This window comes from Oncorhynchus nerka, linkage group LG5, assembly GCF_034236695.1.
Source record: "Oncorhynchus nerka isolate Pitt River linkage group LG5, Oner_Uvic_2.0, whole genome shotgun sequence".
In the NCBI taxonomy this organism is placed as follows: Eukaryota; Metazoa; Chordata; class Actinopteri; order Salmoniformes; family Salmonidae; genus Oncorhynchus; species Oncorhynchus nerka.
Window position 1 is genome coordinate 43,551,398 of NC_088400.1, and position 18,238 is coordinate 43,569,635.

At 40.5% G+C, this 18,238-nt stretch overlaps 1 long non-coding RNA gene across 1 annotated transcript in view; it reads right to left on the minus strand.

Moving 5' to 3' along the window:
• LOC115129541 (uncharacterized) overlaps positions 1-18,238 on the minus strand; it is a 127,038-nt gene that overhangs the window by 83,075 nt on the left and 25,725 nt on the right. The gene's annotated exons all lie outside the window — the stretch shown is intronic.

The window sequence follows — 18,238 nt, forward strand, 5'->3', positions numbered from 1 at the left end:
AAGTAATGTTATTACCAGCCTGTTCAACCTCTCAATTTAAATAATTAAATTGAGATTCACAAAGATTGGAAAGACTGAGAATCATATGCACATGTTTCAGATGGTTCTGGTGACACTCCAGCCCTGTGAAACTGCAACAGACCTATAACTATCCTACCCTGTCTTTCTAAGGTCTTCAAACAGAAATTAACAAACAGATTACTGACCATTTGGGACACTAAATCCATGGACCATAACTTCTCCAGATGTAATCTGGTTTCAGAGCTGGTCATGGGTACACCTCAGCCACGCTCAAGGGTCTAAACGATATCATAACCGCCATCGATAAGCGACATTACTGTGCAGCCGTATTCATCGACCTGGCCAAGGCTTTCGACTCTGTCAAACACAACATTCTTATTGGCAGACTCGACAGCCTTGGTTTCTCAAATGATTGCCTCGCCTGGTTTACCAACTATTTATCTGATAGAGTTCAGTGTGTCAAATCGGAGGGCCTGTTGTCCGGACCTCTGACAGTCTCTATGGGTGTGCCACAGGGTTCAATTATCGGGCCGACTCTCTTTTCTGTATACATCAATGATGTTGCTCTTGCTGCTGGTGATTCTCTGATCCACCTCTATGCAGACGACACCATTCTGTATACTTCTGGCCCCTCCTTGGACACTGTGTTAACTAACCTCCAGACGAGCTTCAATGCCACACAACTCTCCTTCCGTGGCCTCCAACTGCTCTTAAACGCAAGTAAAACTAAATGCATGCTTTTCAATCGATCGCTGGCCGCACCTGCTCGCCCGTCCAGCATCACTACTCTGGACGGCTCTGACTTAGAATACGTGGACAACTACAAATACCTGGGTGTCTGGTTAGACTGTAAACTCTCTTTCCAGACTCACATTAAGCATCTCCAATCCAAAATGTAATCTAGAATCGGCTTCCTATATCGCAATAAAGCATCCTTCACTCATGCTGCTAAACATACCCTCGTAAAACTGACCATCCTACCGATCCTCGACTTCGGTGATGTCATCTATAAAATAGCCTCCAACACTCTACTCAACAAACTGGATGCAGTCTATCACAGTGCCATCCGTTTTGTCACCAAAGCCCCATACACTACCCACCATTGCGACCTGTACGCACTCGCTGTTTGGCCCTCGCTTCATACTTGTCGCCAAACCCACTGGCCACAGGTTATCTACAAGTCTCTGCTAGGTAAAGCCCCGCCTTATCTCAGCTCACTGGTCACCATAGCAGCACCCACTCGTAGCACGCACTCCAGCAGGTATATCTCTCTGGTCACCCGCAAAACCAATTCCTCCTCTGGTCATCTTTCCTTCCAGTTCTCTGCTGCCCATGACTGGAACAAATTGCAAAAATCTCTGAAGCTGGAGACTCAAATCTCCCTCACTAGCTTTAAGCACCAGCTGTCAGTACAGTTTACAGATCACTGCACCTGTACATAGCCTATCTGTAAACAGCCCATCTATCTACCTACCTCATCCCCATACTGGTATTTATTTATTTATTTATTTTGCTCCTTTGCACCTCAGTCTCTCTACCTGCACATTCATCTTCTACCGATCTAACATTCAAGTGTTTAATTGCTATATTGTAATTACTTCGACACCATGGCCTATTTATTTCCTTAACTTACCTCATTTGCACTCACTGTATATAGACTTTTTGTTTTCTTTTGTTCTACTGTATTATTGACAATATGTTTGGTTTATTCCATGTGTAACTCTGTGTTGTTGTATGTGTCGAATTGCTACGCTTTATCTTGGCCAGGTCGCAGTTGCAAATGAGAACTTGTTCTCAACTAGCCTACCTGGTTAAACAAAGGTGAAATAAAAATCAAATGAAAATAAAAAATACCTTTAAAGAAGGTAGGGGCGTGGATCAGAAATCCAGTCAGTATCTGGTGTGACCACCATTTACCTCATGTAGCACAACACATCTCCTTCGCATAGAATTGATCAGGCTGTTGATTGTGCCCTGTGGAAGGTTATCCCTCTTCATCAATGGCTGTGCAAAATATATGATGAAGAGGAATATGTTAGTTAACGTATAGATAAATGTTTGTTTATATTTTTATGTCATAAAGTTAATTTATGAAAATTGCTGTTTAGTAAGTTATCTGACTAGCTAGCAGCTAGCTAGTGTTGGGAGAATGAATTTGTAAGTTGTGTTGTTTAATGTTATAGCGACTCCTGAGAAAACCAGCAAACTAGGCTATCATCTTGTGAAACAGTGGATGAAGGAATCTAGCTAGCTAAATCATTTACTGCAAATTGAATGTACAATTGTGTAAGCTTGCCTTGCAATGCAGCTGTAGTTACATAGCTAACTATTTACTGGCTTATTGTGTAGTGGAGGATAGAAATAACTGTATGCCTATGGATGTGTAGCTAGCTACATTATGTAGCCGATCTGTGTATGGACCCTAAAACGTTTGGTATGAATATTAGTTCAGAACCTATCTATGATCCGCAACTATCATAGTTGTTGTATCAACTTCAAGTTTGAATGGCATTAGGGGCGGCAGGGTAACCTAGTGGTTAGAGCGTTGGACTAGTAACCGAAAGGTTGCAAGTTCGTATCTCCGAGCTGGCAAGGTACAAATCAGTCGTTCTGCCCCTGAACTGTTCCTAGGCCCTCATTGAAAATAAGAATTTGAAGGGCCTCCCGGGTGGCGCAGTGGTTAAGGGCGCTGTACTGCAGCGCCAGCTATGCCATCAGAGACTCTGGGTTCGTGCCCAGGCTCTGTCGCAACCGCCACGCGACCGGGAGGTCTGTGGGGCGACGCACAATTGGCCTAGCGTTGTCCGGGTTAGGGAGGGCTTGGCCGGTAGGGATGTCCTTGTTTCATCGCACACCAGCGACTCCTGCGGCGGGCTGGGCGCAGTGCGCAGAAGAACTGTAAAACAACTATGATCTTTTGGGTTGCCAGGTGCACGGTATTTAAAGCCTTTTACTTTAAAATGGTATATCATTTGCAATGGTTTAATTTGCAGCTCGCATCCAACTTCCGGGTTGGATGCGAGCTGTGTTAAGAAGCAGTGTGGCTTGGCTTGGTTGGGTTGTGTATCATGACTCTCAACCTTCGTCTCTCCTGAGCCCGTACGGGAGTTGTAGCGATGAGGCAAGATAGTAGCTACTCCAACAATTGGATACCACGAAATTGGGGAGTTAAAGGGGTAAAATAAAATAAAAAATAATAATATTTAGTTCTTAACTAATTTCCCTAGTTAAACAAAGGTACAATTAAACCTATTTGTAACCAGTCTGAATGACTAGTTAGTGGGGTGTGCACTAATGGTGTTTAAATCAGTGACATCTCTAGCTCTGTTCCCCTTGCTCTGCAAAAGCTTTTGCGGAGCAAGGGGTAACGGTGCTTCGAGGGTGGCTGTTGTTGATGTGTGCAGAGGGGCCCAATTAGGGGCGAGGAGAGGGACGGAAGCTATACTGTTAAGTGGCTACAGAGTACTTTATGCTGAAATACAGATAATGAGAAGATACTGTATGTGACGCAGACACCTATCGGAGTGTACCTGAAAACCTGTGTCTCATTTTGGTTATTGCAAGGCTAACCCCAGGGAAATCATGACTTGGCAGCAACAGATAGCAACAGGTAGTCAGTGAAAAAGGCTGTGTTTATGTTGTGTAAATCTCATATGGATAGAGTAGAATATAAACACTTTATTGTGCCAAGGATGCAAGTCCTATCTATATACATGTACTGTAGTTATTACCACACATGAGATTCCCACAATGTCGCCTGACATTTTTTTGCTCTCGACAAAAAGACACAAATGTACCTCAAATAGCATATAACAGTTTGCCTGTGAATAACCACACCTTCATACAAACGTGCTACTGTATGAAGAATTCTTGACACACAACCGAAGATGCTGCCATATCCTGCCAGCACGCCCACAATCAAGCCACACAGGAGCAGAACGATGACGCGTGGAAGAGAGAAAGGAATGAGATGGGAACAACTTGTTGCAAATTGGGGAGAGGGGCTATTAGCTGAACAATAGACTAGTCAACTTTTACTAAAGAATAGTCTAATAGTCCCCCCCCATCACAGACCAGATTTGCCCTAACGACCAAGGGGTAGCTTGCTACTCAATGTAATAAAGTAATGACTTTAAAATAAGTTACCTTATACGTTATGTTGGCTGACAATTTGTTAGCTGCACTGTCCTTACGAACCACATAGCATATCAGAGAGTAAAATAAAATTTGATGTGATCATTACAGCAGTATGTACCGGTATGTTAGCTAGCTACCTAACATTAGTAGTTATACATCAAATTTGCCAGTATATTAACTATAGGCTATCTAACTACCCAATGTTTATTGACTTGATAATTCTCGTCATTCTTAGCTTAGCTAAATGGTATAGTCGTTGTGCTTTATCAATGGGCATTCGGGTCCTTTCGTAAATTCGTTCTGGCTATCTATTGGCTGGACAATGGAAATCAAAATTCATCCAAGGCTGAAAATGTCTTAAGAAGGTTGGCTAAACTGGAACACAAGCGTGAACCCATAGCAAATGAATGGAATCGAATGTTCACAGAGCTTGTTTTGACTGGAGTGATGCTTAGAATTCCATAAAAAAAATGTATCCCTTTTCATTTAACCACTACAATCTGTTCGTCGGACGAAACTGGAAAAAAAAACACTTGTGTAGAAAGTAAACATCCGCACCTCGATGGTATCAACTGTGCTTATGTTTGCGTAATGAAAAAGTAGGGAGAAGTGTAAGAAATATTCTGGTCTAGCGATCGATGACAAACAAACTCGCTGCCCAGACTTACATAATTACAAATAGGAGAATCTCCTGATTAAAATGGTGCCAGTGTAACAGTTTTGCTTCTGTCCCTCTCGTTGCCCCTACCTGGGCTCAAACCAGGGACCCTCTCTACACAACGTCAGCCACCCTAGAAGCATCATTAACCATCGCTCTACAAAAGCTGCGGCCCTTGCAGAGCAAGGGGAACAACTACTTCAAGGTCTCAGAGCGAGTGACGAGCTAGCCATTTCAAACCGGTTGCACCCGACTTGACAAAAACAAAATATACACATTCAGATATTTGGCGAAATAGACCGGCATGCCTATCCACGCTCAGCGTTCCAAGGGCAAAAAGTATTTTGGGGCTAGCATTTGATGACAACTGAGCTAGCTGCCCAGGCTTACATAATTAGAAAGCAGAGATTATCATGATTGAAATGGCGTCCGACTTGAAAAAAATAAAAATATACACATTATGAGATATTTGGCGAAATAAACAGTGATGCCTATATGTCCCCCATAGGAAACAATAGTAAGACTGCAGAGTTCCAATATTATTTTTGTTCTTTACATTTTAACTATAAAACAACGTAAGCAGGTCTCATTGTCAACAATAGCGAAGCAGGCATTGTGACGTTGCACAATAGGCTGAGAATAGAACATTTGCAAGGCGAGTTGGTGCCACGGTGCTCGATAGAACTAATCGGAGCTGGCAGGGTTAAAAATGCACTAAAATAAGGACTGTTTTTTTACGATTACTTCAAAACGACGGCAAGCAGCTGCGAAATATGGTCATATTATGAAACTGGGCTCCACGGAGGATGCAATGAACACGTTTTTGTCAGAAAAGAACGTTGTTAAAAATGTAATGTGTCCAGCCTACTATCGACATGGATTTCAGAGCACTCTTGTCTGTGTACCAGAGCGCAGAATACCAGAGCACAGTAGCCTAATAAACAAATAACCACATTTCATGAACAAATTATTAGATAAAAAAATACTCTTTCAAAATGCAGATATTGATTTAGTTATGGATCCATAACAAATTACTATGGGAATAAATATCACTGATTTACAGAAATATTGGTACAAAGTTGTCTAATGAAGGCAAACAATGTAGAATCCTCCAATCCTATAGCCTACTCCCGACAATCACGTTGTCCAGCACCATATTTTCCATTCCATCCTAATGGAAACCCTTAGGGATTAGTTTTTAATTTTTCTCTGAATGTAAACACCATAATATTAATCAAATTAATTAAGCCAAATTTCTTAAAATCATTCCCATATACTATGTTATTACAAAAAAGGTTTAAAATTCTCTGGTAATGCCAAAACGGAATACTATCAAATACTTCTTAAAGATGCCCTCTGGTGGTCAAACTAGCAATAATTTGCAGTAACAGAAGAAATTGCTGAGAATTAAATGACGTGCCTCAGAATGCTGCAGCTGCACGCAGGGTGTTCCACAGTATGACACAACTTTTAAAGGAGGAACCACTGTATATTGGCGCGAACTGGAACACGCTGTCTTACACGTCGATCCAAAGCATCCCAAACATGCTCAATGGGTGATATGTCTGGTGAGTATGCAGGCCATGGAAGAACTGGGACATTTTTAGTTTCCAGGAATCGTGTACAGATCCTTACAACATGCGGTCGTTCATTATCATGCTGAAACATGAGGTGATGGCGGCAGATAAATGGCACGAAAATGGGCCTCAGAATCTCATCACGGTATCTCTGTGCATTCAAATTGCCATCTATAAAATGCAACTGTGTTCGTTGTCCGTAACTTATGCCTGCCCATACCATAACTGAAGGAATGAGAAATGAAACTTGAGACATATGTGGCATTGTGTTGAGTGGCTTTTATTGTCCCCAGTACAAGGTTCACCTGTGAAATGATCATGCTGTTTAATCGGCTTCTTGATATGCCACACCAGTCAGGTGGATGTATTTTCTTGGCAAAGGACCAATGCTCACTAACAGCGATGTAAACAAATGTGTGCACAAAAAGAGAGAGAAATATGTGTTTTGTGCGTATTCAAATGTAGGGGATCTTTTATTTCAACTCATGATACATGGGACCAACACTTTACACGTTTCTTCAGCAACTTCATGTAAAGTGAAGTTACATTTGAATGTCTTTGCATTTAAAATGAAATAACTTTTGCAGACAATAGGCTAACCAAGAGACTGTCTAATGAAAAGTATGCAGATGTTGAGTGTATCACCTATTGAGCGATAAAAGAGATCCTCTCCCTGTGTGATCACAACCTTCTCTGGCTGCTACAAATTATGCTCCTACTGCGGTTCCTAATGCTGCAGTTATTATAGATCATAAAAAGCTAATTATAGTTGCATGTATGTTTCAACAGCCCAAATTATTACAGTTATTAATGTTTAGCTGGCTAGCTACATTAGCATATCATTTGGCAAGCTAACATTACCACTCACTTGCCTCATTTAACTTTTTTTGCCTCAGCTTACTTCACATGTCTGTGTACAATAGCCCATGAAACACTAATGCATTTGAGGAAGAGAGGGAGTAACTTTACAAACTTGGTTGCTTTATTACAAAACCTAGCAAGGTAGCACGGGCAATAAGGATGTGACAAACGTTAAAACGATAACGTAAAAAAATCATGCATTTCAACGTGACTTCACAATGCAAATGGTCTACATCGCGATTCCTGTGGAAAGAGACTGAAGATTGTGTCATTTATGGCGAGATCCTTGGTCTTCATGGTGCCGCTTGCTTGGTGGTGCCCCTTAGTGGTGTTGCAGACTCTGTGGCCTTTCAGAACAAGTGTATATATACTGAGATCATGTGACAGATCATGTGACACTTCGATTGCACACAGGTGGACTTTATTAAACTAATAATGTGACTTCTGAAGGTAATTGGTTGCACCAGATCTTATTTGGGGGCTTAATAGCAAAGGGGGTGAATACATCGCCAAAGATGGTCTCAGTGCTCAAATGCACGTACCACTTTTCCGTTTATTATTTTTTTGAATTTTTTTCAACAAGCAATTTGTTTTACATTTCACTTCACCAATTTGGACTATTTTGTGTATGTCCATTACAAGAAATCCAAATCAAAATATACTTAAATTACAGGTTGTAGTGCAACAAAAAAGGAAAAACGCCAAGGGGCATGCGTACTTTTGCAAGGCACTGTATCCCCCCACCTTCCTCCATATCACACCAACAGATAATTCTTACTTAACCTGTTGCGACGAGCAATCCCGTATCCGGGAGCGTAATTATAGCCTCAAGCTCATTACCATAACTATTCATGAAAATCGCAAATGAAATGAAATAAATATATTGGCTCACAAGCTTAGCCTTTTGTTAACAACACTGTCATCTCAGATTTTCAAAAAATGCTTTCTAACCATAGCTACACAAGCATTTGTGTAAGAGTATTGATAGCTAGCATAGCATTAAGCCTAGCATTCAGCAGGCAACATTTTCACAGAAACAAGAAAAGCATTCAAATAAAATCATTTACCTTTGAAGAACTTCGGATGTTTTCAATGAGGAGACTCTCAGTTAGATAGCAAATGTTCAGTTTTTCCAAAAATATTATTTGTGTAGGAGAAATCGCTTCGTTTTGTTCATCAAGTTTGGCTAAGAAAAAAAAAACGAAAATTCAGTCATTACAACGCAAACTTTTTTCCAAATTAACTCCATAATATCGACAGAAACATGGCAAACGTTGTTTAGAATCAATCCTCAATGTGTTTTTCACATATCTATTCGATGATAAGTCACTCGTGGCAGTTTGGTTTCTCCTCTGTTCAAAATGGAAAAATGCACGCACCTGGAGATTATGCAATAGTTTCTACGGAGGACACCGAGCGGACACCTGGTAAATGTAGTCTCTTATGGTCAATTTTCCAATGATATGCCTACAAATACGTCACAATGCTGCAAACACCTTGGGGAAACAGAAAGTGAAGGCTCATTCCTTGTGCATTCACAGCCATATAAGAGAGACATTGGAACACAGCGCCTCAAAAATCTGGCTCACTTCCTGTATGAAATTTCATCTTGGTTTCGCCTGTAGCATTAGTTCTGTGACACTCACAGACAATATCTTTGCAGTTTTGGAAACGTCAGAGTGTTTTCATTCCAAAGCTGTCAATTATATGCATAGTCGAGCATCTTTTCGTGACAAAATATCTTGTTTAAAACGGGAACGTTTTTCATCCAAAAATGAAATACTGCCCCCAGAGGTTCAAGAGGTTAAGTACATACAGTATTACATTTACATTACATTTAAGTCATTTATTCAAGTAATGATTTTATACTGACAAGTGTTGCAGTCCATATATTAATATTGTCTGATTTTGCACCATGCAGTCGAGAGATTGACAGTTCAAGTTTTGCTATGGCTATGAATAAATAAATCCATTGCTGATTTGGCAGAGTGTGTGGCAACCATTCATAAGGCAACCATTTTCTTGGCTGCTGTTATGCCAGCAAGTCAAATCCTTCTCTGCCTGTATGTTAAGCTCAGTGAAGAGTCATCATTAAGCAGTAGCACATTGAGAAGACATGGGTTGGTTTAGATAAAATGATGAAGCCAGAGATTGTCAAAAGGAGAAAACCTCTGGGCACTCTCAAACCACATGAACAAATGTGCCAGGATTAGACAGAGGGCAGAGCACACAGACAGGGATTGAGTTGATGTTCATCTGGAAAAGTATTTTGAGAGTCGCATAACTATGGGCAAAATTGAAGTGGGTAATTTGGTGATTTGGGTTCTTGATGACCAGACACTACTCCAGTTAATATCTACTGCTGATGTATCTTTGTTCCATTTCGAATGAATTGGTAATTAGTAATATGTTGGTTTGAGTAGGAATATATATGGGTGCGTTCGTAAATTCACTCTGTCTATCTACTCCGATTTCAAAGCACTCTCGTCTGATTGTGCAAGAGCGCAGAATAACTGATGAATTTACGAATGCGCAACACCCGACTGGTGTCAGTAAACGTTGGCAAGAAAACTCATTAAATTATTGCCAGCAGCACATTTAGTCACTAATGCTCTTGATAACATGAACTCATCCTATCCAGCTCTGCTAGGGCGAGTAAAATGGTCAGAGTGAGGTGTTCTCTCATTTGTGTCTGGAAGTATCTAGCAAGCTAGCCAACTTTATCCAGTTAGCTTGGGTGCTTGACTGCAGTTGTGAAGTCAGAAAGCTTGGATCAACCCTACTCCTTTGCCAGTGTCCAGTGTACGCTCTGAGAGCGAAACGTTCTGAATTTATGAACAGACAATCTGACAACGATCTGAATTTATGAACGACCCAGAGCACACTCTGACATACTGGAGTATATTTATGAATGCACCCTATATAATTTGGAGACTATGCCCTTACCCTCGCTGTCATTATTTTGTGGAGAGGATGAGATACTAGATCTGAACCGCAGGGTACTCTATAAGCACGGAAAGCAGAAGCTGGAAAGAAATCAATTTTGAAAAGCAGGCAGATCGTAAGTCTTGGAACGCACGTAGCTGCAACTGTCCACAGTGTCAGAGAGAGTATGAATTCCCCTCTATCTCCAAGCTGGAAAGGATATTGGCTGGCCACCCAAGAGGAGACTAGAATTATTAAACAATGGTATATGGGGGTCATGATTAATAATATATTTGCAATGTCTCCCCATTGAACGTCGTATTGTAAGCATTTGAGGGATGATAGGTTTTTGACTTTTGAAAGAGATCTTGGAATATACTTTGGAATATGCTTTTTCAGTTCTGCCCACAAATTTTCTATGGGATTGAGGTCAGGGTTTTGTGATGGCCACTTCAATACCTTGACTTTGTGGTCCTTAAGCCATTTTGCCACAACTTCGGAATTATGCTTGGGGTCGTTGTCCATTTGGAAGACCCATTTGCGACCAAGCTTTAACTTCCTGTCTTGAGATGTTGCTTCAATATATCCACATAATTTTCATTCCTCAAGATGCCATCTATATGGTGAAGTGCAACAGTCCATCCTGCAGCAAAGAACCCCCACAACATGATGCTACCACCCCCGTGCTTCACGGTTGAGATGATGTTCTTTGGCTTGCAAGCGTTCCCCTTTTCCTTCAAACATAACGATGGTCATTATTGCAAAACAGTTCTATTTTTGTTTCATCAGACCAGAGGACATTTCTCCAAAAAGTACCTTCTTTGTCCCCATGTGCAGTTGCAAAGTGTGACTGCCATGACATCGTTTTCCAAGCTGTTTAAAGGCTCAGTCAACATAGGGTATGTAAACTTGTGACCCACTAGAATTGTGATACAGTCAATATTTATTTAAATAATCTGTATGTAAACAATTGTTGGAAAATAACTTGTGTCATGCACAAAGTAGATATCCTAACCGACTATAGTTTGTTTGTGGAGTGGTTGAAAAACGCATTTTAATGACTCCAACCTAAGTGTATGTAAACTTCCAATTTCAACTGTACATAATAGTCTCCTGATCTTTACTATATCTCTCAGATTTAGGACAGACGCTTCAGAACAAATTTTCTTTAGATTTTTTTGGGGGAGAGTGACTGTTGTTTCATGTTTTGAATCTGTTGTTCAGTGCATTTCTATTGGCTAATAGCAGTAATGCCAAAATCAAAGTTTCATCAATTTTTTAAAATTGTATATTTCTTTGAGACCTTAAGTGGTCTTAAAATTCAAAATCATATGTCTAAATGATCCTTGGTATAACAATCTTAAAATAAAATAAACTCAGCAAAAAACTAATGTGCCCTTTTTCTGGACTCTGTTTTTCAAAGATAATTTGTAAAAATCCAAATAACTTCACACATCTTCATTGTAAAGGGTTTAAACACGGTTTCCCATGCTTGTTCAATGAACCATAAACAGTTACCGAACGTACACCTGTGGAACAGTCGTTAAGACACTAACAGCTAGTAGTGTCTTAGGCAATTAAGGTCACAGTTATGAAAACTTAGGACATTAAAAAGGCCTTTCTACCGACTCTGAATTACATCAAAAGAAAGATGCCCAGGGTCCCTGCTCATCTGTGTGAACGTGCCTTAGGCATGCTACTTGGAGGCATGAGGATGGAAGATGTGGCCAGGGCAATAATTTGGTGGAGTAGTGGGGTAACATCTTGCAAATATGGTGTAGTCCATGAGGAGTAGATGCACTGCAGTACTTAATGCAGCTGGTGGCCACACCAGATGCTGACTGTTACTTTAGATTTTTACCCCCCCTTTGTTTTGATTTTGACCCCCCCAGGGACACATTATTAAATTTACGTTAGTCACATGTCTGTGGAAATTGTTGTCTATGTCTCAGTTGTTGAACCTTGCTATGTTCATACAAATATTTACACATGTTAAGTTTGCTGAAAATAAACGCAGTTGACAGTGAGAGGACGTTTCTTTTTTTGCTGGGTTTATAATAAAATATCCAACTAAAGGGAGATATGGTGGTCAGAGTTGTGAGCAAGGATAGGAACACATGTGGAATGATGGACTGCCTGAGCCAGGGGTTCTAGTGACAAAGCAAATAGTAAGATGCTTGGAGGACATGATTGCCTTTTCCCCCGGGCAATGGGGAATTGTTTAGAACCTAATTTCCCAATAAGCACAATATTGGATGGATTAGAATACAACACTTTGATCATGCTAATAATCTCCAAAGGCCATACGTTTAAGGTCTGTCCAGAGGTCCTGCCATTCAAGGCGATCAAAGGACTTTTTGTCAAGTGAGAGAATAGCAGCAGGTAGTTCCACATCTGCAGCTGTGTCAATGATGTGTAAACTGACAGCTGATGTTGTCAGATGCCAGACAAGTTTCTATGAAACCAGTTTGATCATGATGAACTAAATCTGTCATGTAAGGTTTAAGTATGCGTCCCAATAATTTTGCATATAAACTAAAATCTGAATTTTTAACAATGTATCTGCATTTTTTTTCTTCAGGAAAAGCAAAATAATTGCTGTGTTTGAGTCTCTCGAAAATAACCCTTTGGTTCTAGAAAACTGAATCATATTTAATAGTGGGTCCCCAATTGTTCGCAGAAAGCAGTCAATAACTCAGGAGGGATTCCATTATAGCTTGGTGATTTTACTATGTCCATGCTTTGTACTGCCTCTTCAAGCTCAGCCAAAGAGATTGGCGTGCAATCAGTTGTGCTAGTCAGTATCTGGTTCTTTCTACTAAACTTTTCTATTTAATTTTATTTGTTTTCAAGTGAAATACCTTCTGGAGGTGTGCGAGTTCATGGACATTGCAAGGACGAACCCCCAAAGCTTTGTGTCTCACCGCTTGCTCTCAGCATATGATTTTGGCATCATTAACAAGATATTATTGCAGAACATTCACTCCCTCTTACCATGGGCCCAGTGATAGTGGAGCTAGCTCAAACTCTGGCTGCCGACAAAGTGGCTTTGAGTGGAATGAAGTTTTCTTGAACAGCAGCTTCAATTTAAAAAAAATAAAAAATTTAACCTTTATTTTACTAGGCATGTCAGTTAAGAACAAATTCTTATTTTCAATGACGGCCTAGGAACAGTGGGTTAACTGCCTGTTCAGGGGCAGAACGACAGATTTGTACCTTGTCAGCTCGGGGATTTGAACTTGCAACCTTCCGGTTACTAGTCCAACGGTCTAACCACTAGGCTACCCTGCCGCCCCTTCATATAAAATGGTACATGGCTTGGAACACACCTTCTCAGAGAGGACCTTCGTGAATACCAGGAGGTGTCCTTTTTCCATCAACCTAGATGAGAGCACTTCCAACAGCAACGAAAAGGTTCTCTCCATTCTAGTCAGATATGTCAATTAAGCTCTGAAGAATGTAGCTGAACACCTGGGATCTCTTGAAGTTTTGAAGGGCAATGCTGCCAGCCTAGAGACTGCACTGCTGACGTTTTTCCAAGACCACAACATCCCCTTTTCGAACTTAATCAGCATGATGATTGACCCCTGCAGCGTTATGAGAGGAAGGAAGACAGGACTGGAGACAGGAGTGTGACAGAAGCATTCAGAAGCACCCTCCTAGATGTTGATGGAGACACCTGCCACCATATTAACAATGCTGCAAAAATGTTTACTGCCCCTTTTGGGCATTTAGTGGAAGAGCTGTTCACTGACCTACACACTGACCATCAGTGGCCTTCAGACGAGATAATTTCAACAGATATAGAGAAGTATAAATCTGAAATATACTAATAAATAGCCTAATGAAGTAATGGGCTAAATAAAATGTATAAAACTTTTCTATTTAATTTTATTTGTTTTCAAGTGAAATACCTTCTGGAGGTGTGCGAGTTCATGGACATTGCAAGGACGAACCCCCAAAGCTTTGTGTCTCACCGCTTGCTCTCAGCATATGATTTTGGCATCATTAACAAGAGACTGCTGCCTGAGTACAAGGTCCTCTACTTTTGGTTCCTGAAACAAGGCAGACCAGACCCTATACAAAGACCCCCTCCAGAAGATCTATGAGGACCACAATGTCACCAAGAGGGCAAAGGCCAGAATACATTTCAGAATACATCTGCAAGAAAGGTGAAATTAGTCATGTTTTAGTTAATATAAACCTTTATAGTTTGTTCCCTGTCGAAGTTTAGAAACATTTAAGCATGGGTGTCAGCCCCCAGAATGTTATATGTATTCTATACTGTATGTAGCCTAAAGACCCTATTTTAGTCTAAATTAGTCTCTTTCAGGAATGATGCAACTAGGCAAGGACCGGAAGCAATGGGTGCTGAAGAAGATCTGGTACGAGAACCACACCACAGACCTCCAACGCAATGTTTACCTTGGTGTGCTTCCCATCTTGAAGGAGTACGTGATAGTTTTTACATTCCTGATAGACAAACAAAATACGCCTATCCTCTCTGGGTCTCATCAGTTGGAATGTCTTACAAGCAGAACATTTGCCCCAAAAACTGTAAACCAGTTTGTTCTTAAAATAGATTATTTAGCATTTTACAATAACACGCCATAATGCATACACACGGCAGCCAACCCTCGTCCACAAGCTGCATGACAAGCAACTTGAAGTGATCACCACTTGCATGGCATGCTTCGTCAAGGCTGAGCATCTCCACACCACACCCAAGAAGCTCATAGAGATGACATTTTATTGACAAGATGCTGCCTTCCAGAGAGTTGTATGTTGGACTAGTGGCTGAAAAACTTAAGGCAGAAAATCCAGGACACCCGGTTAGTAAATGTATAATGAGAAATTAAATACGAAACACTTTTTCTCTGTGTAAAAGATTTTCATTTGCAAAATATTTTGTCATAATATTTTCCAGATTGTGTAGCAGTTTTTTTGACGCAGTGAAGACTGCACACAACTGCAGCTTACATGCAGAAAAAACTGCCCCAGGACAGCAGGACCCTGCAATCATTTTCTGCTATGGGATCCAATGGTGAAAGGCCATTCACAGACTGGCATCCTGCTAAAGTAGCTTGTGGGGAGAATGGGCCACCCAGTGCAACCCAAATGTGATGTGCCATTGGAAGTCATTAAATGTAATGTGGGCTCCACCCTTCCCGCTTACAAGGATGGTGAGGACACAATGGTCTAGTGGTGGGCTGAAGTCATGAACACTGGAAAGTACCCAAGCCTGAACCAGGTTGTACTAGGGGCTTTCTCCATCTTCCATGGTCCTATGGTGGAGTCTTAATTTAGTGTGATGGGAGACATCATAGACCATCATTTTCTACATTGTAGAATAATAGTGAAGACATCAAAACTATGAAATAACACATATGGAATCATGTAGCAACCAAAACAGTGTTAAACAAATCTAAATATATTTTATATTTGAGATTCTTCAAACTTTTCCACACTTTGCCTTGATGACAGCTTTGCACATGTGTTATTTCATAGTTTTGATGTCTTCAATGTAGAAAATAGTAAAAATAAAGAAAAAACATTTAACTTTCAAACTTTTGAAACTTTTGACTGGTACTGTATATCTCAGTATCAATGCATGCATTTGAAATGAGGCAATCAATGCCAGACAAGGATGATCTAGAGATAAAGTGACACTGTAAAACAACTCGACACTTCGGGTTCTTCATCTGCGATCCATTCTGCTCATTACCCTGCTCTTATTTCACGATTTCGGGAGCAGCGGACTGACTCGACCCCGTTACAGTATTTGGACGGGCTTGCGCTGCCGCCTGCCACACTAACGTTTTCAATACAATTTCCAGTTACAACCCAATCGGAGGAGCCCAACGTATGACAGCTGTGGTAAAGCGATAAATCATGAAAAATAAGAGGGGAGGCAGGGAAAAAAAACTATTGCATGTAATTATGACTTTCTGCACAATGCCACTCGGCTCGCAGCCACGCTCGCTCTTTGATTGCCGCCGTCACACACCTCATGACAACAGACCCAGGTGTGCGTGTGTGGGGGCCCGACCATATGGTACATTATCCTGGCCTTTAGCAGTCCCTTTCAAAAACACCTACCATCTGCTGCATGCATCAACTATATCATTGCCTGTCCCTAAATTACCATGGATTATTATAATTAGAAGTAAGATATTAGTAACATTAGTATTGTTTTATATGTCATAGTTATTTATTTATAGTGGTGCTATGCATGGGGGTGATTTGAATAATTCATTTAATTAATCAAACTATACCTGTGTGATGTGAGTTGATGCATTGCTTCCATTTAAGTGTTCTGAGGATACGATGTTGGAATACCCAAAATATGTTACATTTTCTATCCTTTGTCAGAACATTGATTTTGGTCTTACCTTTTAGTGTTTGACAAGATTTCATATTAATCAGAGTGTAGAGACAGTTGAAAATGACAATGACAAAGTGGGAAATCAAACCAATCAAAGAAGCGCTGATTTTACATGGAGTATGTGTTGCAAAAGACACATCTTCTAATATAAACCTGTCTTTGAGGGGCACACTTCAAAATGTTATTTATTTGAACTAATTCCTGTAAAATGGTCATCTACTCTGCTGGAACTAGAGAGCATGTTGTAAATGGTTCTCCAAAAATCTGAGAATAAATATCTAATCTCTGCGAGTCATTATGAGACTTTCATTGCAATGCTTTCAGTGGTAGTACAAAGCAACTCCAATTCATCCTGTACATGTACCTTCCCCTGAAAATGGGAACCATAAGTATGATGGGTTAATTATGTTTGCACCCAAATGACTGGTAATTCAATGTCTAGCATGGCCTGTATGAAAAACAGTTGACACAGTATCTCCCTGTATTTTAGTAAATGGCTGCTGCTGACTATAGGTAGGGTGGAGAGTCATTTAGGAGAAATTATCATTCCCTCCTAATACCCCTTGTATAAATCGGTGTGATTTCCATTTCACATTTCAAAACTACCAATAGGAAATTACAATGAGATTATTCATATTGGGCTGAATTGGGACAGTGTCTCTGATGAACAGCCATAGAATCCAAGTCTCTGGAAATCCATTCAACAGACAACATTATCACACTGTTTGACTTTCTAGGGGTTCCAGAGGATGTAGGATACATCACAGACACTAAGAAGAAAGGGATTATCGGGAGGGGGGAGACAACGTGGAGGGGGAAATAGGAGAAGGCGAATTTGAGGGTGGAGACAATATGGTGGAAATCCATGAGTTAGCAAATAATCCCATTCTCCATCAGCACAATGTACGAGCCACAGGCAGCGCTCAAACGGCTTTAGCCTTGAGTCAGAAATAGTTCCTCCTCTGTTATCATGTCCAGTGCTTAAAAGCCACTTAAAGTGCCTGCAGAATCTGTGTGGAAGGAGGCTCCCACTCACACGATGTTAAAAGTGCAACTCTACAGTAGCTCCCATGAAAGGGTCAAATACAGCAAGGCAAATGCCATTGCTATCTTTTACTTCTATGGAAATATCTTTAATAATTTATCACATTGCTTCCTCAATTCATTTATTGTTTGCCTTTGTTATTCCCATTTTCTTGACAACAGTAACATTTGTATTATCTACTTCACAGAAACCATTGTTAGCTAGCATGCTAAACGCTTAAAAAGATCAGCCATTTTAGTTTCTCATAGTGTTTTTTATATAACCCTTATTTTACCAGGTAAGTTGACTGAGAACACATTCCCATTTACGGCAACAACCTGGGGAATAGTTACAAGGGAGAAGAGGGGGGATGAATTGTAAGCTGAGAATGATTAGGTGACTGTGAAGGTATAAGGGCCAGATAGATAGTGACCACAGAGACTCAGGACTGGTGCTACCCTCTGTTTATAATTTATGCATAGTCACGTTAACTAATCCTACATGTACATATTACCTCAAATAGCCCGACTAACCAGTGCACCCACACATTGACTCTGCACCGGTACCACCTGTATATAGCCTCGCTACTGTTATTTTTTACATTATAAAAACATATATTATTTACTTATCTATTGTTTACCTAATACTTG